The sequence below is a fragment of the Falco biarmicus genome, chromosome 3 (genome assembly GCF_023638135.1).
Source record: "Falco biarmicus isolate bFalBia1 chromosome 3, bFalBia1.pri, whole genome shotgun sequence".
NCBI classification, from domain to species: domain Eukaryota; kingdom Metazoa; phylum Chordata; class Aves; order Falconiformes; family Falconidae; genus Falco; species Falco biarmicus.
In genome coordinates this window covers 67,471,478-67,496,300 of record NC_079290.1, presented here as the reverse complement: position 1 = coordinate 67,496,300, position 24,823 = coordinate 67,471,478, and positions in this window count along the sequence as shown.

Here is a 24,823-nt window from a genome sequence, read left to right as displayed (position 1 = left end):
GCACAACATAATGGGGTTGTGCCACTGACTTAACTTCTGACAGGGGCCAATCAGGGTCTACCGGAATGAGGCTGAAATATTGAATGCTGAGCTGCCCCTTTTGTTAACTCTGTTCTAAAAATCCAGAATAAATAAGGAAAAATTAGGAGGAAAGGAAAACCGTGCTTCCATTAAAGAAAACTGATTGAACAAGGACAGTGAGATAAAACTGTAAGCAGTGCTTCAATGAAGTCAGGTTCTGCCAAAGACCAGATATTCCAAAAGACTCTTTTGCCTATGAACACCTAAGTACCTGTCAGTGGTGGTAAATCTATTACTTTGTGCCAAATGTCCCTTTTTCAAGGGAGCATTAAAATATTCTGTTCAGCATATAAATACTGTGGGCATTGCCCTTCACTTTTGTTAAGTTAGAAATCAGTACTGATACAGAAGTTACTCAGCTAATTTTGACAAACTGCTCTCTGAGATGGATGGTACTTCATTATTCTGTGTCATTGCATTATGCTCCTTTGGGTACCGGCAGAAAAAGGGCTTCTTGTCTTAGTCCAACCAGGCTGCTGCACTTTGGGTTAGGTGGACCTCCAGGGAGGGAAAGGGAAGTTGTTTAATTCCTGAGAGCTCTCTCAGAAAGGAAAGTCTCCACAGCATGTTGCAGAACAGGGAACTGGGGAGACATGGGTGAGCTAGAAACCTGCAGCACAACAGAGATGGGGCAGGGAAGAGTCATGTATCCCATTGTCCAAGGGGACAGACTGCAAAAATTGACTTTCTAGACACCTAGAGGTGACTGTGGAGTTCACAACAACCAAAGAAAAAAAATTGCAGTTTCTGGATTGAACAGATCTGAAGGAAAGACACCAGCTTGCAAGAATACAAGCCCCATTCTGAGTTTTCTCCTAATTATTAAAAAAAACAACCAACCAACCCCCCCCCCCCACCCCCCCCCCACCCTGCAACCCCCCAAAATCTTTTACTTCAACTGGCCTTCTGGGGTTCTTTTTTATAAGAAAAAAATATAGAATGAAGCATTATGGTTTGGCAGGCTTAGGGACCCATCATGCTAACAATGCAGTGATGATATAGTGAAGGGGTGTGTGCAGCATGTATTCCTTTTTATAATAAACACAAGGGTAAGATAATTATCTAAAAGTGTTAGCCTGTTTTCTATCTTGCCTTTGTTTCCTTAAATAGTAAAAAGAGAATTCATAAATTTGAGAGTGGTTTTGAGAGAGGAATTAATGTAATTCTGAAGTTGAAAACATATTGCTTGGATGGATATACTGAGATATTGTTGTATAAACCAGTATATATCAGTATCAGTAATGTTACCTGAGTCTATCTATATGTATAAACATTTTTGTGTGCATACATATATGTTTTTGTTTATATATGCACACACACACACAATGAGATCATTATGTTAGTTATACACAAGTATCCCACTGGTACATATGTTTTTAGCGTAACTTATGTAACAGCTCTTGTGCCTATCACCAGCGTATTAGACTAAAGAAAAAATCGCATATAATCATAGCTTAATCTTTCTGATTTTGTACAAGAGATCCTTCCAAGAGAATTAAGAACAGCATACATGTAAGAGCTACTATAGAGAGCTCCCTTGGATAAACAGATCATACTTTTTAAGCTGACATATTCTGGATGATAATAGGACTGATGGGCTGCATGTTTATGTCCAAGAAACATTCCTGGATATCCTGTGCAGAGTGTGTAATTTAATGTTTTTTTCTATATTCCTTCTAGGTGCTATGTTGCCATTGCTGTCAACAGCTGACCTGTTCAAAGAACAACTGCAGCCTACACACAACAGATTAATGACGGGAATTTCTTAGTCTTGTTAGTGAGCATTGGAGGAGGTACTCAATCTTTTACATACAATTTTATTTTCTTTCTCTTTCTCTGTTGCTGAACTGTTAAGGAACTGACCCCTACTTTCTTCACCTGCTGGTGAAAAGTTGCTAGCAATATGGAACACATTTTACTCGTTCATTAAAAAACAAAGTTTTTTTTTTTTAATTAATTTCCACATTTCTGAGTTCAGAGCATGGTGAATTTAAGAACTCTGCCAGCTGATAAGCCAAACTGCAGATTCTCCTGAACTAATGGGATTTACCAAGACCTGTACCTGGTTTATTTGGTCCCCACAGAATGGAGTCTCTTGGGACAGTTTGTCTTGAGAATGCCAAAATAGGGTGTGGAGGCAGATGTAGCTGACAAAGTCTGCCAGCTTTTCTGTTGTGATCTGTTGTCTGTGGCTGCATCATCCAGTCTGATGGTTGGTACTGATAGAGAAAGCTTCCCCCAAGAAGGCAGCTGCAGCACAGTAACCATAATGCTCCGCCCTGCCCCCCAAAGAAAGACTGTCTTATACAAGCGTTGATGTGGTGATTTACAAACTAGGACTTCATTGAAGAACAATGCAGCTAGTTTCTCTGTAGAGAATTACTAGAGAAAAACAGTTGTTCAAGGGCTAGTCTAAATGAGGACTTAGATTCCATCCTCTGAGCAGTGACTCAGGTTGCTTACTTTTCTGCATTGGTTCTATAAGTATAGCCCTACAAAATTCAGCCTACAAAATTCAGTAAGGAGGTTAACTTAAATTTGGTTTGTGATATTAGTAAGTGACTGAACTTAGAATATGAGAATACTACTTTCAATTTCCCTTCATACTGTTTATTTTGAACATTTGCTTTTTTGGCAATGTATCCCATAGGATAAATCCTGTTCCTTGAATGCATGAATGGTAAATGTACAAAAAAATTGAAGAGTGAAAACCAAGTGTTGTATTTCTCATGCAGAAGTCATATAGAGGTCAACATAGACCTCATACATGTATTAGACTTTGAAATTTGATTTAGGTGAAGGGGATTTATACCAACTGGTGTTTCACATTCACTGACTAACCAATTTAGTTTCATTTAATTTATTTTAAACTGAAACTTTTACAAAACCTTCTGTATTACTGTTTATTAAGGACATGGGAAAATGAGACTCAAGTGTATAGGTACAAGCACTCTGTGTTTTGAGTCTATCTGCTTTTAAGAACCATTGACTATTGTCAAATTCATACTTAGGAGATACCTAGAATTAACAGCATGAACTGGGGGGGATGGGGTGTGTGTGTGGAGAAGATGTATTTTTTTGATCTCTACTATTCCATAAATTTTTGCACAGTGATTCAAATTATATTACCTGTAAAGATGAGCTGGAAATTGTCAACAAGGTGGAGCAGAAGGTAATGAAATAGAACTGCTTGGGCCTATGGCAGAGGAAAATCTTGACATTTTCCCTCTCTATCTTTGTCCTAGCCTTGTGGGACAAAATGGTTTTTTACCTCTGGATAACCTGAAGGTGCACATAACCAGGTTGCTCTATCAGAATGTCTAAGGCATGTTTACATAATGTTTGCTTCAACAGTGCTTCAGAATGTCTGTAGTCATAGTCATGGAGAAGAAAATCAATACTATAAACTTGAGAAAGAAATTAGAAGGTTAAAAATAAAACTTGTTTAACAATAATTGTAATGATTTTATGTGGTGATGTAGTAGAAATGCATATTAGATACTTGTAGACATTTGGACTCCAAGCCCAAGGACTTCTGAAGAAGTTAGCACGCAAAAGCAATTCCATGACTTTATGGTCAAATTTGATACCACACACAGACTTCATGCAAAGAGCACACTCTCGAGGAAAATTTATAATAGTCTTGATTTGATTCTTACTGGTGAGGATCACTTGCATATTTAACAATGAATATGATAAATGAGAAGAGGCACTGTATGTATGTGTAATTTTTGTAGGTGGAGAAAATATAGTAGAAAAGGAACTGTCAGTGTTTTAATGTATATAATCTATACCCCAATAACATCACCATACCCTTTCTTGAAAAAAATTCTACTGGTGTAAACTTCTTGCAGTATAATCTGACATATACATGTGGATTACAGTTTTGAGGAACCACAGGTTTTGGTTTTATTTTTTGATATGGAAAACTAAAACTGGAAGGGTAAAGGGAAGTATCAAGTTGTCTAAATCTAACAAGTGTGCAGGGAAATCGAAATACTAAAAATAATGAAATAATTTTTTTCTCTTTGAAATTTTAAATAGTAAAAGCTACTTGAATGACAATTGAGAAGAAATATTTTTCAAAATTTGTAAGTTTAAAAATTTGCATATAAACTTCAGCAAAGCTTTCTTTTTCCCCCTTGCTACAGGAAATACGGCTGTCATGTCCCCTAATGCAGGAGAGATTTATATTCCTTCCCAAAATGCTATGGCACTTTTAAAATTGATTTTTTTTGCTCTGTTTTGTATTGTGGGGTTTTTTCCCCTTAAGCTTCTGAAGAACTCCATAAAGAACATGAAGAAAAGTGGTTACCATTAAAAATAAAATCCTAAAATACAAAATATGAGTGTGCACTCAGTCAACCACTGGTGAAAGTTGCGTTGGAAAAAGAAAGAAAAACAGAAAAATGAAGTGTGCACTCATGAATTTCATGAAACTTCAGGCTGGCCTGCAATAAAATAAACAAGCTGGGAAAAAACAGAGTGCCTTGTTTTAAGACACTGTTCAGTTAGGTCAATAGACACAGTTAGAAGAGGAAATTGTGCCATATATCTTCCATTTTAATTTAAGATAAAGTGTCTACAATATGTGAAAATGTGCTTGATGTGCATTTTATTGAAGCTGACAAATATAGACTTAAAAATGCATGTGCTCATGCACACATGTGAAGAAGGGGGAAATTTATATATGTCAAGCTTGGGCAAGCTTCTTTGTAGCAAGAAAAGACAGAGCTGTACCTTAGCAGCCCTCTTGAATCAATACAGTGAAGCTGAGTTCCTTATTGATTCTCTTGATAAAATGATACAGTTCTCTCTTTCTCTCCTTCTCCCCTGCAATACAGTAGAGCATTAAAGAAGCAGGGTAAGTACATTTACAGCTGCCTTAGTGCTGCCCACAGGGTGCTATAAATGCACAAACTGGATATAATTGAAGCACATATTAACTTACCTTCTGTTGTACAGGAAGAACATAAGCAGGCTGTTAATGTGCACAGTGTTGAAACTCTTTAACTTGTGGGATGAGAATTAGCTTGCAGTAGTAATTTGGTAAGCACCTGGGAAAACTGCAAGCTTCATTTCCTGCAACGTGAAATATGATTAAAAACAGAATATATTATTATCAGGGGTACCATTAAAAAATGTGTAGACAGCATTCTATGATGTTAAAACGGAAATTGGAAGTTGTATCCAGATGTTGAAGATGCTGTATGTTAATTATTGTCTATCACAGTGCATTGAAAGTGCAATTCAATTATTTGCTTTGTCAAGCAATATTTTGATTAACTTGAACTTTAATTTTGTACATCTGGTGTTTTTCACACTGTGCTAAAACCAGTGTTGAGGTATGCTACTCTGCCAACAGTATCTTGAAACAACAGAACGAACATATGCAAAACAACAGTAAGCCATATCATGTCCAGGAAAGACATCCACCATCCCCCCCCCCCCCCCCCCCCCCCGCCACTAGACAGCCTTTCCCTTCACTCACTTTTTTTTATTATTTGCAGAGACGGACAAAAAGAAACCTTTCTTGAAGGGCATTCAGTAAAAGTGCAGTTTAGTGTGTATTTATGGATAGGAATCCTGACATTATATTTAAGTCTTGGAATTTTTTATGCATTGTTTTTAATTGGTATGATCACATTCCTATAATTCCTGTATTAAGTTAAGATAATCCTTAAGTTATAATGCACAATGCAAAAATTTTTTTGCAGATCCTGTCCAGTAGGAAATCAATAGGTTAGTCTCTGATAATAACCACACAATAGACTGTAAGGTTTTCTGGGCTGTCATGTCCTGTCTCTGAATGCCATGTAAAATTAAGCCCTTACATTGTATTATGTGGCTATTAATTCTATAAAAAAACAAGTAAAGAAAAATAAAAATCAAAATATTCTCCTATAGGTATCATTTGTGTGGGTGCTCTTATTCATGGTTCCAGGAGATATTTTGTTGTGGGCTGTGGCTGGTCTGTTTGTGAAGTTGTTGTGGGGGTTGTTTTGGGTTTTGTTTTTTTCTTCTTCATTTTGATAGTCCCTTGCAGAAGCTACAATATGTATGTGTGAACTGGAGACAATGTTTCCGATAGTAGTGACTACCCCAAGGGAAACAGCCTGAACTGACAAGGAACTGGCAGCTGAAGGGCAGAATATACATTTCATTAATCTGCCTAATGGCAGCCTTCTGCTGGATAACATGCTCCCTTAGACCTACAGGAGGATTTATGGCTAGCTTATTCTCTATTTGTTTTAAGACTTGCAGTGCCTCACCTTCCCTCCCTGTAGGCCATACTTGGTCTCAAAAGATTCAGTTCCCAGCATTTTATTCCTCTAGATTTTTATGTAGCATTCATTGAGAAATTATTTAATTAGCTGAAAGATAGTGTCAAGTGGCATGCAAGGAGATCTTTTGTTACCTCCTGAAAAAACTCACATATTTGGTTGTATAGAAGAGATCTGGAAATAGATGGCATTTATAGGAAGTAGGAATTGCTAAAAGATGAGTCTGCAAATGGACTTTTTGCTGTTTCCTGAAGTGTTTGTCCTGGGTAGTTTCACAACTGGTAATTCAAAATATTAACAAGAAACAGAAATTGCATAGAAGCTTTTAAAGTAAATTATTTTTTTCCTTTGAAAAAAAAAAATCTTTCTTCATTGTTATATGGGATGGAATACAAGTCATTTCTTCAGTTCAGGAGTATCTGCATGATGTGAAACAGTGAATTTAAATTATTCAGCAATATAGCACATTAAAGAGATTGGGAGCTGGTATAAGAAGACCTTTATTCAATTTGCTTAACAACTTTTGTGGCATTATGAACAAGTCATGTATTCCCTCCTTGGCCCATTTTTCTTCCTTGCCACAGAACAGTGATGTGAGGGCAAATAAGTTAAATGGCATTAGGGAGATAGGATGGTAATGAGCAGAACTGAATTAAAATGTTCTGGAACAGCTTTCTGGAGCAGAATGTAAGTTTACCAATATAGTTAACATTAAAAATATCTTTGAGGAAAAGGGAGGAGAAAGTAAACATTGCTCAATGAATGTTAAAAGAAGATGCTCTAGTAGACAAGTGTTTCAATTTTACTGAATATCTCAATTTTGTATATATGGAATTAGGTGGTAAGGAGAGAGGATATGGCTACATTGTGAGGACAGCACCAGAGTGCTATTCAAGTGAACAGGATGCTTCTGGTGGCCTTCACGTTCATTTTTTACATTAGCAATGGTTTACAGAAGAAAAGCATGTTTATTTGTGTTTCATAAAATGTGAACATTTCAATAAGTTGATTTTTTAAAAAAATCTTAACATAAGTGGTGAAAATTGATGAAGTGGATAGGGTTTTATTTGTTTGATTGGCTTATTTTAAATGTAGTGGCACAAAATCTGGGGGGGTATTTCTGTCAGTATTAGATTTTGAAAAGTGAGGGTTAACATGGGAACCTTGAATACACAGAAAAGTCATTACTTCAGGGATATTGGGGCAAGTTGTTATCATCCATAGTGAGTTTGTGAAGCCTAGAGTATGGGAATAACAGAAGGATTTTTTTTCCTAAAAATAAAATTACTGGAAAGCATTAAGCTGTACCCTTCTGGGGATTTGATGGCTTGTTATGTCAAAGGTAAATTTTTTTTATATTCAATTTTAGAATCAAAATGTTCTTACTCATCAAAATGATCAAAGTTTCAATTAAATAATTTTTGCAAGTGACTTTTTGTTAAGCAAAAAGAAGGGTGTGAGTTGGGGGGAAAGCTACTGCTCAGTAATTTTTTGTGTGTGCGCCCATTTCTTTTTTTCTTCCACCTTTCAGTTTCTGCAGGTTCTGGGTATGTTATGATAGTGCTGTTTCAAGTCTCACTTCAACTGTTGGCAATGACATGCTGCATGCAGTTAGTTACCTCCATGGTGAAGCTTTCCTTATTTTCTGAGGATCTCTGAAATAATTTAGTTTGACTAAACATGAAACCAACCAAGTATTTTTTACCATTATGTTTTATAATAATGAATGCCCTTCTTCCAATGTTCTGTAATAAATGTTTTTTAATTTTTATTTATTATTTCCCAGGTTTTTATTAATCTAAATGTTCTTCCAAATTTTCACTGCTAGTAATAATACTATTACCAGTAATATCATTTACTCATTCTTTTATGAAGAGGACTTGAAGAATTTCAGTCATATCTGTTATTCTGTCATATATTTATAACTTTATGGAATTACCATGAATATGGATAAAGCAACGTTTGGTTAAATCTAAAAAATCACATGTGTATAAATTACAGCAGGTAAATTACTTCAAGTCAGCTCTCAGGATTTTTGTCTGTCTGGGGTTTTGTATGAACAATACTTGAGGATTTGATTGTAGTTTTGCCTCATCTTTGTGTGTTTAAATAATTCAGAAATTCAGAATGAGTTAAACAATCATAAGCTATTTTAGAAGCTGAAAATGCTATCTGATTGTTCAAGTAAGTTGAATGATATTTTGCTTCAGATGTTTTAAAAGTGCTTAAAAATCAGAATAGTAGCCTCTTGTCATATCCTTGAATGTTAAGACTTATGATTTTTTGCTGTTTATTAGTTCTTTTTATTTTTATAGGAAATAATATGACTGATAACCCTGTCTCTTGGAATGAAGTAAAGCCTTGAGGTTAAAGCTGTCTAGACCCTTTTTTCAGTTTGCTTTCTGACCTTTTCTTGTATTACAGCAAGTGAACCAACATCTGACAAACCTTTAATTTTGGCAGGTTAGGCTACATGTTATTTGGAAGAGAAATACAGTCCAAAGACAAATGTCTTCAAACTTTAATACTGTCATATTTCACAGTTCAACTGAACTTGACTGCTTCTGTGGGGTTATCTTTTGTTTCTTTAAGTAAATATATTTTCTAGCATTTGAATTATGTTGTAGACTTTAAGCATGATTTTTAAGCTGGAATACAAATACTCTTAGTTTTGAGCATAGGTAGCAAAAAGGCAAAATTTTGCTGATTCCTTCTGATATCAGTCCTTTGAATGGCTTGACCTATTTTCAGTAGTTACTGCTTCTCTGACAACTGGTTTTTTAGTATCAATCTATAAATATTATGTAAGTTTATCTGTTTTTATTTATCTCATATTTAAGTGTGAGAGCAAGGGAATACCAATTACACAGTCAATCACAGTGCTGTAACAAATATTGCAGAAGCTTTTACTTGCTGAAAATTCATGAGCAGAGAAATACCACATAAAAGTTCGATGTTTGAGGATGAATATAAGTGCACATGCGCGTTGCCTATGAAAACTCCCCTCAAACTGGAAACTGACCCTGTCAATCTATCTGTGTCTTAATACGGAAGAACCCAAATGTGAGGTCAGGTGGTGACTGGTGCCGATATGCAGACTGTCATGATACACCTGAGACATGACTTCTGCCTCAGGGACAAGAAAAGAGGGAAGAAAAGACTCTTTGTACCAGCCAGGGCTGGCAAGTAGTTTGATGATTAGTTGTCTGGCCTGCAGATACTTGCCAGGTAAGTACGTATGGTTGTAATGTAAAAAGTTGAATTGACATTCCGTGCGTGGGATACTAATTATTGCAGGACTTGCATTGCAGGTGAGGCTATTATCTAGACGATTTTTGAGAATTCTGGAGAGAAAAAAAAAGTGACCTAATGGCTTTGTGGTCAGATCTGTGTTGGCAATTATAACTTTTCTTGAGACCCTCTTGCAACTTCTCCAGAACTGTGAAAACACAGACCCCCCTCTTATTTTATGTCAAATTTCCTGAGGCCCCAGCTTAACACCACAGAAATGCATTGTGTGTGTAAACACACAGTTCTATGTTAATACATAAAAAGTTATGATGATATCCACAATTCAGGGATTTTAATATGTTTCCATACTTCTTTTACTTTGCTTTGTAATAAAAATCAAAAAGCAAAAGCAAAGACGACCTATGGAATTACATTCCATTTAACTATACAGCTCTTTCACTGTCTTCTGTTACTATCACCCATTGGAATCCAAATATTTCTAAGAAAAATATTTTTTTCTCAATTTATGAAAACTAAGAGAAGTTCTTTTCCTTCTTGAAGAGTGAAAGATTAAATGTTGCAATGAATTTCCAAGAAGGGTATTTAGTCCTGAAACAAAATGCATTTTCATTTTGCTGGATTTAATGTTTCATGTGGATTGGTTTCGACACATGGCAGCCTTGGTTACATTTTCTCCACCAGCAACTCCAGTTAATATATTATCTGTCTATCTGTCTATTTATTTATTTGATTTTGTTTCTTGTAGGCCTTGCCTTATCTTCAGCATATAGCACTTTGTGGTCTATAGAGTGAAAAGATCTCATAATGTTTTGTGATGTATTGTGTAAATATATAGTATTTTCAGAAATGTGGAGCTCATAATAGTTCAGCCATGTATATACATCTGTTTCCTAGGAGTTTGACAGCACAGTTGGGATTTTGTTATGTTCTTTCAGGTGTATTTTACTGTTTGGTATCTGTTCTTCTTACTAACTACTGTGGATGGTGAAAAGCTAGAAATAAAGTAGCTTTTTTTCTCTCAGCTTTAACAACATTTCCCTTCTCTGTTTTCTTCTCATGATGCTTTGACTGTAAATGCTGTAGTGCCTAAAAGATTGAGGAAGGAAAGAAATGTCTCAAATACCAGCTATTCATAAGTTGGTATATGTAGACTATATATGCAGAGTTCTTACCCCTTCCAGACTATGCTTGACAGTCTCAAGTCTGAATATGACACCTAAGGTTAAGAAACTATGCTTAATACTTTTGAGTAATATCTCTTTCCCTCTTTTTTTGACTAAAGAGAATTATATAAAAGATCATGTAGCGAGTTGTCTGAACATTTTACAATGCCCTACATGGATTTGAACAGAGTTAATTATACAGGATTTGTGAAGTCAGAAGTGTTTGACATAGATGAAGAAATACAATTTCTGAATATCACTTTATCTTCTTTGTATTTATGAACAAGGTCTGGTAAGTTTAATTTTCTTCTGGAAAAGGCTTGAGAAAATGGATGCTGACAATTGAAGTGCTTTGATTCATGCCTCTGAACACAAATTTTAATCTAAGCAGAATTCAAGAGCATGTCTTTTAGCCATCTTGATCTATGTGGGAGAACTTACTAAGTAATTTTTGATGGTTCATATGGCTTGTAGAAACATGAAATTAAGTCTGTGTTCAAATTATCTCCTTCAAGAAGAACTCCATCAGAGTTGTGGGGGGAAGTGAAACAAAGCGTTATATGCTTGCAAAATTGTTAATTTGGGGAATTTGGCTTCTGGAACATAAAGAAATCTAGGTTATGTTTGAGAAGACCTAAGGTATATGGTTTATATCAACAAATGAGCATGTAGATTATTCAGCAGTCTAGAAGACCAATAAGCCTGGCAGAAGGGATGGCTTTTAATACAACGTGTACTGTTCATCCAAGCAGTCTCTTTGGCTAATACCATAAGCTGTTGATAGTTTTTCTGGTTTCACACAATTCTAGTGTGAATTATAGGAAAAAATTCAACACTGAGCAGACTTACACTAAGAAAAATCTCTATTTAATGAGAATGTTACCTGGATTTTCATAGAAGTGAAGTAAGTTGAATAAGCAAAGTGACCACAAACCCCTTTCACTCATTGTAGAAACCTCTACACTTTCAATGGAAAAATACTCGAAAAGTGCAGGTTATTGGCACCACTGTTATCTGAGTATTTTGTGAAGTGAGGACTGTTATTTCAGGAGATAAAATTAACAGACTGTCTGAAAATAAATGGAGAGTGGAAGAACAGAGCCTGATCTAGAGAAAATGAAAAAACTGTCTTAATTAAGCATATATGGCCTCTCATTTAAAACTTGTCAGATGAAATTGTTATTTGTGCTTTGTGTTGATTTATATTTTTTAGGATTCAAAAGCTGACCAGGGGATGAGTGACTATGTTTGATGAACAGCATGTTATCTTGTCCTGTTAAAGTAAAAGGGTTTCTGTAACCAACATAAAAAATTACACCTCGCACATTCTTTTTCTTAATTGAGTATGTTGCAGTTTTAGAACTCACTGAGTTCTAAAAATTCTCTAATCTGTGAATTTATTTAAGAATCATAACAACGTAGTGTATTGAATAGGGTTTGGTTTGATTATTTTTTTATTTATTTATTCGGCAATCAAACTGTTGCAGAAAAGTAGTCTGAAGCTCAAACAATGCTAGAAAACATATATTGGAAATGCTGTATCCTATCTGAAAAATCTTCAGCCAGAAAATACCGCATGTGCCTGTTATCTAAATAAGAGATGTCATTAAAATGTTATTTGGAATAATCAAAATTAATTGCATTGAATATGTTCTTAAGTACCCTTTTCTATTTCATATTTATTTATATAAAGATTCATATTTGATCTCATTTCCCCGTTGTAGAGTAAATAAATACTAAATTTAAAAGACTAGTTATAGTAATCAAAAGGCTTTTGGGTAAATAGGTCTCGTACTCTGCTGGAAAACCTGTTGAACTTGGTTATATGGAGATTTTTCCAGAGTTCATGGGAATACTGAGGTGTCTTTGCTCTAGTCCCACTATTGATAAGACTTTGAGAAACTCAGTTTTTTTCACCTAATGCTATATGGTTAATACCTTCTATTTGGAACTATGTGTAGGAGCTATCACTGAGTTCATTTTGTCTGCAACCCTCGAGTTAAATATTTTCTAATAAGCTTGTACTGTATATGTTGAAAATATGGGTGACCTTATAAAAAATTAGTAATATTCCACTGACTACTGGACGTGTCTGATTTCCCTCCTCTTCCCTAGTACTGATGAAGCACAGGTCAGTGCCTTCAATTTAATGTTATTCATAGAGCTTTAACTGTTCTTAACTGGATATGCTTAAGTATAAGCTATGAAGGTGCTACGTATCGTTTGAGAAAGATAATTTTATTGAACAGCAGCTTTTGCCATTTTTTTCTGCAATTGATATGATAAATGGAATTGTGTGGTAATTTCCACTCTCTTGAAAACTGCAGTCTTCGGTTTGGGAAAAAACATAGCTAGTTGTCTGTCTGGCCTGATCTCCTTCTATGACAACATGACCCACCTAGTGGATGAGAAAGGTGGTGGATGTTGTCTACCTGGACCTTAGTAAAGCCTTTGACACTGTCTCCCACAACATTCTCCTGGAGAAACTGGCTACTCATGGCTTTTACAGGTGCACTGTTTGCTGGGTGAAAAACTGGCTGGATGGTTGAGCCCAAACAGTGGTAGTAAAGGGAGATACATCAAGCTGGTGACCAGTCACAAGTGATGTTCCCCAGGGCTTAGTACTGGGGCAAGTTCTGTTTACTATCTTTATCAAAGATCTGGATGAGGGGATTGAGTGCACCCTCAGTAAGTTTGCAGACGACAGCAAGCATGGGGGGGGGGGGGGGGGCGGGGGGGAGCACGTGTTGATCTGCTTGAGGGCAGGGAGGCTCTGCAGAGGGATCTGTACAGGCTGCATGGATGGGCCAAGGCCAACTGTATGAAGTTCAACAAGGCTCAGTGCCAGGTCTTGCACTTGTGTCACAACAACCCCACACAAAGCTGCAGGCTTGGGGAAGGGTGGCTGGAAAGCTGCCTGGGGGAAAAGGACCTTGGGGTGGGGGTTGACAGTCAGCTGAACATGAGCCAGCAGTGTGCCCAGGTGGCCAAGAAGGCCAACAGCATCCTGGCTTGTATCTGAAGTAATGTGGCCAGGGACAAGGGAAGTGCTTGTCCTCCTGTACTGGGCACTGGTGAGGCCCCACCTCAAATACTCTGTTCAGTTCTGGGCCCCTCACTGCAAGAGGGACATTGAGGTGCTGGAGCGTGTCCAGAGAAGGGCAGCAAAGCTGGTGAAGGATCTGGAGCACAAGTCTTGTGACGAGCAGCTGAGGGAACTGAGGTTGTTTAGTCTCAAGAAGAGGAGATTCGGGGGGGACGTATTTGCTCTCTACAACTACCTGAAAGGAGGCTGTAGGCAGGTAGGGGTTGGTCTCTTTTCCCAGATAACAAGCAACAGGACAAGTTGAAATGGTCTCAGATTGCACCAGTGGAGATTTAGATTGGTTATTAGGAAAAATGTCTTCACTAGTGGTGAAGCATTGGAACAGGCTTCTCAGGGAGGTGGTGGAATCACCATCCCTGGAAGTGTTAAAAAATGTGTAAATGTGGTGTCTAGGGACATGGTTTAGTGATGAACTTGGCAGTCCTGGGTTAGCGGTTAGACTTGATGATGTCAAAGGTCTTTTCCAACCTAAATGATTCTATCATTGTATGATGCTATGATTCTGTCTGGCAGAAGTCTTTCCTTTTCTACGTCAAGAACAGTTTTTTAACGTCAATTAAGTAAGCTGAGCAAAACATGATTCTGAATGTTGGTTTCACACATCAGTCCAGTGGCCTTGTGACCACAATGCAGCACACCATTATCATCAGTGACTGAGTTAATGTTAAATTACAAATTTTCCTATTATCATTTCTTGCTATGTTTTAGTATCGCCTTTGCTCCTTGAATGTATTCCTGAAAGCATTTCCCAAAGTTTATTGTATTAAAGTGCTCCAGGAGTATATTCTCAGCATTTCTACAAATCTTAAAGGACTGTGTCTCCCCATGAGAGAAAATTCTGGGACAAATGCAGTATTATTAACCTTCAAGGCCGTAAAATGTAATGTAAAATAGCGCAGCTTCACTAGATTGTAAACGGAAATTACAGTCTAGACAGGCTAGGCAGTTTCCTAGGTGGTGAGTTTAGGCTAAAAGATCTAATTCCATCTGAGGCAGAGTAAAACATTTTGGATATAATATTAACAGTGTCACCCCATTTCAAAGTTGCCTTCTCTTTGCTATGTCTCCATTTTCCTGGTGAAAACACTGTTATAACTGAGGCATGAATGCAAACTATTTTAGTTTTGAGAAAAGCACCTTTTGGTTAAGTTTGATCCAGCTCATTATTGGCTAATAATATGATCTGCTAATGAGCTGCTAATAGAATCAGTGCTGTGTTTGAAGAACTTTAAGCTTTCTTTTGATATTAAACAATAAGATAGGAAGCAAGAAACATAAAAAAAACACATGTGGAAGGGTATCACCAACAAGAAAGAAGTATCAGAATCTTTATATGCTAAATTAGGAATGCCAGGGGTTGTGAAAGCCTAAAATGTTGTAACAAATTCTGATTTTTCTTCTTCTTCCAAGATGTGAAGGAACTACTGATACCACCCAGCTTGAGACTGGATGAAATGATTGATTGGTTCTTCTAAAGCCTTCCTCTAAAATGAATATAAGAATACAGAGATATTCTACCACAGGACAATACACCCCTTTAGAATCAATTCATCATGATATTCCATTCAACCACCCTATGTCTAGACATCCACCCCAAAACTGTTGGCTTACACTTAGTTTTCGGGTTCAGTAGCATAAAGAATAATACACTGGTCAACATCTGAACATGAGGGTTTAGTAATTCTTCACTGCACAGTAAAAAAAGTGCTCTGTTGATGGAAATAAGGGTTAAGAAACAGCACATAAAATGAGAGTGATACATAGAGATGGAGATATGGATCAGAACCTCAAAAATATTGGTAATTTTTCGAGGATACAGAGTAGGTATGATCTCTTACTTCTAAAGGTGGCTGAAAGAACTTATAGCTTAAATTTTATGTTCTGAATGAGCAAGCTGTGTTGATCACATTCCTATTCCAGTAGTCATCTTCTGAATAAGTACAATGGAGAAAGATGTGTGCATGAAGGAAAGTCATGATAGTGACTCTCTAACATGTCAATATCAATAATTCTTATTGTTCAATGGCACTAGGTTAGGAAGAAGAAAGTAGTAATCTAGAATGGTAAGAACGCCTAAGCAAATGAAGAATTCAGAAAAGCAGAGATTTCTGGAAGTGTGACTACAAACTCTTAAAAATGTCATGATTTGGAGTAGGCAGTGTAAGTAGGCCAGTAGGAACAAAACTATGTATGACTTTGTTTGGCTTTGTCATCTGTTAAGAAGAAAGTGTCCATTAAAAAAATGAAGGTACAGCCTTTATCCAAGTGCTACTATATTTTGTTCCCCTGCAAACACTGTTTATATGATGGTAAGCAAATTTAATTTGTGTTTGGCTTTCATTCATTGTACCTTGGGTGATTTGACTTTACCAATTTCTGCTTAAAGTAATCCTTTCAAAAGAATTTCAATTATTACTTCAGGTACTGCTTATGTTTTACAGGATTTATCGATGTATAGAATCAACAGTATAAATATTTAGAAGGTAAACTGGAACAGTGATCACTTCCACCTCCAAAATTTCAGGTTTTTGTCTACCATACCTTAAGCCTTTATTCTGCCTGAGACAGAGTGTAGGGGGGTTTGTTTACTTGTTTCCCCTGAATTTTAAAATATCTTGGGTCACCAAGGCCAAGGAAAGGAAAGAAAAAAACCCCAAACCCCACAATAATTTGATCTGAGGTGTTACGTTGCAATTACATATTAAAGAAAACTATCTTTTTAAAACCAAAATGCTGGAACTTGTAGGTTAATCTGTGACAAATCAGGAGAGAAGTTTAACTTTTTCTACTGAATGATCCTCTGATGAATTAGGAAATAAAATGTTCTAAATATTAAAAATCAACTAAAGTGAGCAAAATATCGCTGTTGTTCTGGAATTAGTGCAGATTCCCTTACTTCAGTGATGTTTCAAAGTGAGAATTGTGCTAAGGTTTATAATTTAGTGTAAGGATTCTTTCAAGAAATAATTGTATGACAAAATATATCCTGTTGTTTTTATTAGTTTGAGGTCAGCAGACTTAGTTGATAGATTCAAAAAGGCAGCTGGGCTTGTGGGTTTTGTGAATCACCTGAAAGTACTGATGTTTTATTGCATAGGGTAATAGTGTCTGTGCTGTCACTTACTCTCCTCAGCTTAAGCTCAGATCAGTGAACAGTTCATTTCTTCAAAGGAGTTTCAGTGCTGGGATTTATAGCATTGGAAAGGAGAGATTATCTAGCCTCCAATCCCTATTTTCCATGTCAGCAGATCTGAGGAAAGAAATTGTAAAACTATGTAAAGAACCATGAACTATGACCAGTAACTTTATGCCTTGCAGCTTGTGAATGAGCTCTGTATTCTCCATCAGCCCTATAGTGGTCCCAGAGTGTGTTAAATATTTTCAAGGAAGCTAACAGAATGTTATGGTGCATGTGCACACAACCTGTTAAACATGCATTTAAGTATTTTATGTATTCTAATAAAAACATTGAACTTGACTTCAAAGATGACATCTTTTCTGGTTCTTGTGGTCAGACAGAACTGCTCAGATTCCTAGCACACTGAGAGAAAACTACCACTGCTATGACACCCATTTCACTAATTGCTTCAAATACTTTGTTAGAACAGCCACAGTCTCCTAAAGAAAACTTCAATATAAATAAATAAATGGATTTTGTAAGACAAGCCTTGACAAAAATGAGAAAGGAAGTTAGTAAAAAGTCAGCAAAACATACTTCTTCCTACATATTTTCTTTATACAGAAATTCTTCCTAGAACTTTCACGTTCTAATATTTTCAGGCTGATTCTTTAGTGTGACTCCAGTACTTTCTAGGATGGCCTATACTGTGTGCCTCCAAGAAGTTTTTAAGAGTCTATAGTGATAGAAAACAAACAATAGAAGACCCTTTAAGATAAAACTTTATCCTGCGTTTTCTCCTAATAAATGTCTGCTTTCAACAACAGAAAGAAAAATAACCTGTTTTTCAACCTTTCCTGGGGAATCTTTTCTATATATGGACATACTGAGTATACAGCAAGGAGGTTTTAAGATAAGCACTTTGAACAGATATTTAATGGTATTTGCAAAAGGTGGTCCAGAAAAGTTTATTTACTGATATGATTAAGAGGAACAAACTTGTTTACTTATCCTGGCCTCCCATTCATTCTTCAGGTTTTTACATTCTCTTAGCAATTATATCTCAAGTAAAAAGCTTTTTTTCTTACATAATATACTCTTAATCAGAGCACCTCTGGTACGCTAATTTTTCCCTTATGTAATTAAATTGTATTCTAAACGCTGGGCAAAGAGAAGATACTCTTTTTTTATTTGTTTGTTTCTTTTAGGTACCTATTCTTCAATGAACCACTTGCAAAATAAATTATGTAGAGGTTTTTTGTTTGGTTTTGGCTTTTCAAGCAAAATATTTCAATATTATTATTTACCACCACATGTGTGCTAATGGATTTACAGATTTTTTCAGGCATAAAGTAATTATTCAGTTGTGCAAATTTGACTCCCGTGTAACACAGGCCAGATAATATTATGAACTGGCTTCTATTACTTCCAGTTGTTTCTAACTAATACATGTATTCTATAGATATTTTCAAACTAAATACTTAAAAAATGGAATATTTGTCATTTTGCGTGGTTTTATGGTGCTTAACTGCCCTTAATACTAGAAAACTGCCTTGTTCCATGTAGAATTTGTGTTGATACAACTTCCAAATGCAGAAGCTCATTCTGCTCTATGCCAGGGTAAAGAGCTTTTATTACACCCTATTTACTATCCATTCATATACTTGATACATCACAGCTGGTGACTTATTTGTCTTCCTGCTGTATGAACCAGGATGAGCCTACGCATTTGTGGTTTGATTTCATTCCAGCAACACTGAAAAGAGTGCACAGCTTCTGGCTGTGGTGTATTTTGGGTGCACCTGCTGGGGGAGCAAAGAAACCAATTCTATAAAGAATCAAGAAGTTGCTGGCTGTGACTTTTGAATGCTGATCAACTTTTAGAAATTAAAATAGACAAATGACAGTTATTTTGGCTCTTTTATCAAGATACTAATGGAAATCATCCTTGTCTGAGTACATATTCTGGTTAATGAGAGCTGTTTGAAAATTTCAATTTCAGAGTTTCGGTTCTGATCTTCTGTTTTTGAGGGTTTTAAAATCCTTGAAGAGGAGGGGGAGGATATTAAATTGAGTGAATTCACATGATAACATTATTAAAGAAAAACAATACAATAAGATTTAGCTTTGGAAACATTATACTGTTAAACACATGGTGTTTATTTCCTTCTAGTGAACTCCATTGATTTTTTTGGCATTAGAATATAATGTGCATAGAGAGTAGCCATGTTGGCATAACTTGCCTGTAATTGCTCTAAATCTACATAATATATCATAAAAGGCTTTTAAATAAGGTATTATGGTTTACTGTTTCAATGATCCTGGTCTGGGAAAATACTTCCTTAACCAACAGAGCGCAAGTCCTATTTGTTTTGAACCAGTTAAAATCAGCATTGAATTAGGTAATCTGAGGGGATATTTTTTTTTTTTTTTTTTGTGCAGGGTGTTAACCTGTTACTGCCTCTAAATTAAATTTTGTATCCTTTGGTCCCTCTTTTTATCCTCACTGTAGCATCTCTCATTTATTTCTGCAAAAAACTTGCTAAAACAGTGGTACAGATATGTTGGAAGCTCATTGTGATCCCAATGTTAATGTTCTCCTGCTGACTCACTGGTTGTGACAATATTATTTTTGAGTACAAACCAAACATATTTGTAGTTGAATAACCTGCATATATTCAGCAGAAAATTAGCAGGTTAGCCATTAGCTGTGGTGAAACCACAGAGACTTTATCTTAGCCATGCACTTTCAAAGATATATTTTCAAGACTTAGTTTGAATCTGTTATTTATAGGGTGACGTAGGAAGGGATAGAAAAAACTTTTTGCGGAGAATTTTGAAGAGGTATGCCTATCTTCACCTTGGTACAAGACTTTATAACAGTACAAGAAAGCATGTCACTGATATTTCTTTTAAGTATCCTTGATGATTCTGATTCACAAAGCATTTATATTCTGTATAGGGTTTTTCTTGCTCTGTCATCAGGCAGCTACTTACGAGAAGCACACAATAATTTATCAGTGTTTGGAATCCGCCTTTATATAACCTTGTAGAGTTCCCAAACACAAGAAATTCTTAATAGAAAAAGTGAATTATTTCTGGTCCAAATGCCACATAGTAATGAATTTCTCTTACCATCTTGTAGTTTTACTCTATGCTGGCAGCCTGAAGTGTCAGGAAAGAATTGAAAGTGAGATTGTGACTTTGGATTAAATGTAAATGATGTGTATTTTACATTTGGCAGCTTGTTTCTTCCTGTTCTGAATTGGTTATACAGCAAGTTTATTAGTACAGTCTCTGAATGACCTGTCAAAAGTTTCATAGTGTGAACTGTAAGATGAATCAATTAGTAGTTTATCATATATACTATATGTATTTTATGTTTTAATTGGGTTTGTTAAAAGGGTGCAACCAAGTTATGACAGGTAGAAAACCCCCTGTTACAGAATAGTAATCTACCAAATATCCCTGCATGGGCTCTTATATATTACTTAGACCACATATACAATGAGTGTAGCAAGATGGAAGCTAGAGAATCTTCTAATATTTAGTGGTGTTGTTTCATATCTTTGCTAAGTAGGTATTTGTTTCCTTTTAAATGTGTATTACAGAAGTTAAGTGGAAGAGGTAAGCTCCAGTTTGGGCATTTCACAGCCTGTTTGAGTGGGGGTAAGGACTGATTATTTAGTTCTTGTAGAGTGCTTCAAACATGACAAGCACTGTACAAGTGCTAATAATTAATAACCTCATCTGTTAGTAAGAATAATGTTTGCAGTGTTTGAAAGTATACTTGCAAAGATGGTTGTTACAATTATCAAATATTTTTGCTTATTTTGTAGCTTAAAAGTTTGCAAAAGGCATTTATGCCTACTTGTTATTGTTCCCTATGTTACTAATTTATTATAGAAGTTCATAGGCTCAGCATTTGTAAATGGGGTTTCCAAGCCCAGCACTTGTAGGTAATAGTTTTACTGAGGGGAGCGTACAGTGGTCTAGCATTCAAAAGTGCTCAGATATGTGTCAATGGTCAGTCAGTCATGTGAATGGAAAGAGCAGGCTGAAAATCTCATGTGAGTTTGACCAGCTAACTAAAACAGCATTTATCTATTTATGGCAGAAATTAACTGGCCTAAACAAAATGAACAAATTTGTGCTGGTTTATCCTAGATGAAGATTAGGTATTATAATACTTTGAATACACACTGCTTTACAAGCAGAAAGTGTTACATTTCTGTTTGTCACTAAGTTTCATCTCATGTTTATAGTACCAGTTACAGCATGATTAAGCAGCTGTAAAAATGAGATTAGGAACCACTTTTTAAAGTCCTTTGCCTCTTAAAAATAGAAAACTAATTGAAAAATCCCCAAAAAAGACTGGAAAATGAGTTGTAGCAGTTCTACGGTATCCTGTGTTGATACTGATGGTTTTAATAGTGGTATTATTATATTGCTATTAATTCAGAATGCTTAGTGATCAACATAGTGTAATAAAAAATATGCAGCTTCAAGCTTAAGGCGTAGTGGAGAAAATGAAGCAACAATGGCATACCAAATAAATACAAGCTGTTGTTCTAACACTAAGAAGGTCTGGTAGCATTTGTACTTGACTAGAACTCCACATTAATACAGATTTATAACTGCTGAGTTTGTGATTAACCTTCACTGCTTGCGTGAAGCTCATTAGAAAAACTGACCACTGAGATGAATATCTGATTGCAGATTAATGTTAGTATGCGCCCAACCTGCAGTCAGTGGAATGACTCCTCCTGATGTCAAAATGAAATTTGGGGTGCAACATTTAAGAACTTTTGAGTGCATTCCTGAGAAAATCACCTTATTTTGAATTCTTGGAGCTCTCAAAAATTTTGTGCATTTCCAAAGTGGCACACAAAGGTCTTGTTCTTTTCACAGAAAACAGCCTGATTATTCAAATTGGGTATTATGGCACTTCATTGCAGGCCCTGATTATCTTTCATCTTATTAAAGAGCTGTTGAAAAATAATTTATGATTTAGTTGCTAACAGATGATAAAATATTCATTTGAGTTAATGGCAAAATCAGATTATATTTTATTGCTCTCTGTTTATTGGTCTTGATAAAGGGACAGTGGATTAATTATATTTCTCTTTTACCATCTCAGTAACATGAAGAAATATCACTACTGGGAAAGGTATTACTTAATTCAGAGAAGAGTCTTTTTAGTTTAATTACATAATTTAACATAATAAAAGAAATAGCCATGACTATTCTGTGTCTCATATAACTCATCTTGCAACTCTATCCAAACTGGGTTTGGAAAAATGACTCAGTGAAGAAGTATTTAAAGGTGAAAGTAAACTCTTAGTGTGCTATTCCTTCCTCATGTACTCAGGAATCAGAAAAACAGCAGAAGTTTATGATTTTTTGTCAAGTCACTGACAGTTTGGTGTTCAATCAATTTTCAGATGTAAAAAGGATGAAACTACTGAAGTGTTTCATTTCATTCTGTAAGGGTTTTTTTCCCCTTTTTTTCTTCCTGCTCCTTCTTTCCTCTAAACAAAATAAAATACAAAGATAAAGCAAATGTTACTGCTGATGGAAGATATCAGACTGACAGCCTTAGAATGAAGGCCTTAATTATCCCGAGAAGATGGACAGCATGGACAGCACCAGTACAAGTTCCCTTTCACCAAACCTTTTACTTTAATCCCTGATCTAGATGGAGAATTTCTATGGATTAAGAAACATTTTAATCTCAGCAGCTCTGAGATCTACAGCCTTGCTGCTGAAACTGCTGAGAAGGGAGCCAATTAGTGGCAGTTGGGAGGGCTTTATTTTTTGAAATTATATATGTATCTGCCCACTACAAACTAGTCTGAGAACATCATATGAGAGAACACTAAGAAAGAGCTGCCGCAGCAGCGACAGCTCTCAGTTGCACGCAGCAGTGTTAAGTCGTGCTGGTGACCTGCAGGTGAAAGGCACTGTACTTGCTCACCTGACACTGGAGCCACACCTCTCCCTCACCTGAGTTTTGTCTCTCTTTTTGGATTGTGGATTCTTGAATCTTAACCCCAATGAGAGTTACAGTCACTTACTTTAAGAAGTAGTTCAGATTCCAGAGCATCAGAAAAACAGGTTAATTTATGGCACAATGTTAGTATGTTAGTCTTTATATTGATGTTAACTAGTGTAATTAATTTTGCAACTGTTTGGGCAGAGTTCCAGCCATGGTGTCTCTAATATTTTTATATATATATATAGTCTGTGTATTGGGAAACACAGAAATATGTTAAACACAATAAAACCAAAACACCTTCCAAACCATTGAGCTGGCAGCTAATGTGCTGGCTTTTGAGTTAAATTGCATAAAAAAAGAGTTACAAGGCCCTGCTTAGCGCTTTACAAAATTGCTGCCTTAAAAGATAGATTCCTCTTGCCCATGCTGCTGTTGTGGCAGAGCGAGCAACAACCCCCGCTGTACGCAGATAGGAGGTGAAGTGGGGGCGCTGGCACTGTGAAGAGGCTGGAGGCAGAGGCAGGACTTGCATTTGTGAATGAGCTGTACATATGTTTTTTTCTCATAGGAGGTAGTATTTGCAGGCTGCGAGACTTCTTTCAGTTTCCAGATCTCTTATGAAATGCAGATGGGGAAAGGCGCCCTGAAGCAAGGGACTGTGACTGAGTGGAAGCAGCTTGGGTACTGAAGACGTATAATACATCTGCTTTGCTGTTTTTTCACTGCCAAAGAAAAAGGTGGAATATTTATACCATGACAGGTTTTTTATTTGACTGGTTGGGTCGGGTTTTTTTTTAATATCCAGACTGCATCAGGATCTGTGAGCTTCACTGAGAAATTATTTTGGTCATCATGCTTGAATTTTTCTTTCTACTTCTCTTTCTGTTACAGGTCATTAAAATTTGTGTGGGCGTAGTAAAGTCTAGAGGTCACTTTTGTGCTGGAGGGACTAAACCAGCTTTCATATTCTTTACTGAGTGTGGTTTGATATTTTATGCTGAGGAGAAGTGATAGACAGGAGGAAGAGGAAGGAGAACATAACAAGACTTTCATACACTGTCCATATTACCCTTCCTAAATTAAGCAATATCAAATTATAAAGGCCAAAGCATATGACAGAGAGTCCATAGCTGAGAACAGATGGAGAAAACATGAACTGAACATGCAAACTTGTTGATAAGCAATTGAGATTGTCTGGTAAAGCAGACTAACTTTGTTGATACTGCGTGCATGCTAAGGTGGGGGAAGCAGCTTTTGATTCTTTAGGAGAGGTTTACAGGATAATCTGACTAAATAATGGAATGTGCATACTCTGGAGAACTGAAATGTAAAATTATTTTTTGTTATATTGGAAATTAATTATTACAATGAATTTTCAGTTAAATTAGTTAATCAGTGAAAACATACCTATTGTATCGCTTTTTAGAATATTTTGAAAATGCTGGGTGACCTAAAACAGATCTAAAAAATGTCAGATTTCTGCATTCATAGCTGTTTTAACCTTCTTTGTTTCAACTGGAAAATGACAAGAACTTATGGTGGAGTCATACTTTTTTTTTTTTTTTTTCTTAGACCTCTTATTTCTCTCATTCTCTACCCATCTTTTATTGATGCATAACTGAAAGAGGTGATGGGAAGACAATGTCTTTGTTTGGGACTATATTGGCCTGGGAGCACAGTTCTGAGGAAACAGCAGGAGGAGACATGTGGAGAACATCATAGACTTGTTTTCATCAGTGTCAAACCAAAATGAATAGCACCTGTTCAAAATGCTGGTGGTAGAGAAAGTCTGACAGATCATGACAAAAGATTCTTGCTTCT